The sequence below is a fragment of the Salvelinus alpinus genome, chromosome 1 (genome assembly GCF_045679555.1).
Source record: "Salvelinus alpinus chromosome 1, SLU_Salpinus.1, whole genome shotgun sequence".
In the NCBI taxonomy this organism is placed as follows: Eukaryota; Metazoa; Chordata; class Actinopteri; order Salmoniformes; family Salmonidae; genus Salvelinus; species Salvelinus alpinus.
The window spans coordinates 28,336,360-28,337,750 of NC_092086.1; the positions used below are offsets into that span (position 1 = coordinate 28,336,360).

Here is a 1,391-nt window from a genome sequence, read left to right on the forward strand (position 1 = left end):
GTCCTATATTAATATTTTATATATATTTTTATTTTTAATCCCAGCCCCGTAGGAGGCCATTTGCCTTTTGGATGGCCATCATTGTAAATAGGAGTTTTTGTTCTTAACTGACTTGCCTAGTTAAATAAAGGTTAAATACTTTAAAAAAAATTAAACATGAAATCAGGAAAAACTCAAGCCCATAGACAATAAAATATACATTTTGCCACACCACTTCTGAACCTGTGGTGTCACCTCTGCTAAGTACAAGTGGGGGGTGGGCCTTTCCTCTTTTGAGACAGAGTCCACCGGCAGCCGCGCCCGACCATGCAGGGAACGTGGGCGCCTTCCGCCGAGGTCGGAAGGGAAAGGAAGGGCGCACGGGGGAGAGGAGAGAGAGCCGAGGCCCCCTCTCAACACTCCCACCGAGCCGTCCTGCTCTGCACTTAGGTGCACGAAGGCGGCCTGCGACGCCCCAGTCGCGGAAACCCGGGGGTTCCGATTGATGGCAAAGCGACCCTCAGAAAGGCGTAGCCCCAGGAGGAACCTGGGCCGAAAGGTGCGTTCGAAGTGTCGATGATCAATGTGTCCTGCAATTCACATTAGTTCTCGCAGCTAGCTGCGTTCTTCATCGACGCACGAGCCGAGTGATCCACCGCTAAGAGTTGTACTCTTTTGTTTTGTTGTTTAATGCAGAGGCTAGTGGCTAGGCGGGGTTGGGGAGGTTGCCCTCCTTTCCCTCGTCCGCCCGCCCTTCGCCAGAGGCCACAGTTCACGGAGCAAAAAGGTTTGAGGTTGAACGAAAAGCATCCGGGTGCTCCGCCGCCGCCGTCGCCAAGGCGACGGGAGGGGAGACATTAATCCTGCGCCAGGGCGCAGAGCGGTTGGCCAGGTTCCCGGAGCCGTGCGAGGGTCCTGGGCGAGACACAAGCAGCTTAATGTTGTAGACCGAGGCGGGGAGACCCGATTCACCGGCAACCCCCAAGCCCACAGGTGCGCTATGCAGCCGTGCCTAACGGGGAAAGGGGGGGTGGGCCTTTCCTTTTTTGTTCTCTATTGTTAATTTATTGTTCCTCAAGCAAGGCGGGAGGCTGATGACATCCGGATTCCCATCAGACCAACTCCTTGAATGCATCTTACTTGAAGTTCGCAGTTGTGTCTAAAAAACACTGTTTTGCTCAACCATACTTTACTGTATTTACACTTGGGATATCGCTTTTCAACAGGAAAAGTTAAACAGTTTCTTGTGGATGGTAGGTGTTCAAGGAAGTAGCTTCACACTAGAAACTTGTTTTCAGACCATTAAATTATAGGTAACGAGAATGATTCATCCTCTTCCACCATGCCTTCTTCCCCATAGAGAACTGGCAGGCATTCAAGGAAGTATCATCAAACTGGTAATTCCTTATTTT

General features: G+C 50.8%; 1 non-coding gene across 1 annotated transcript; it reads right to left on the reverse strand.

Annotated features, from left to right (window-relative positions):
* Positions 1-493: 493 nt before the first annotated feature.
* On the reverse strand, positions 494-646 carry LOC139540121 (5.8S ribosomal RNA). Its single transcript, XR_011668089.1, has one exon. It is a non-coding gene; the product is annotated as a 5.8S ribosomal RNA (ribosomal RNA).
* Between the last annotated feature and the right edge of the window lie 745 nt (positions 647-1,391).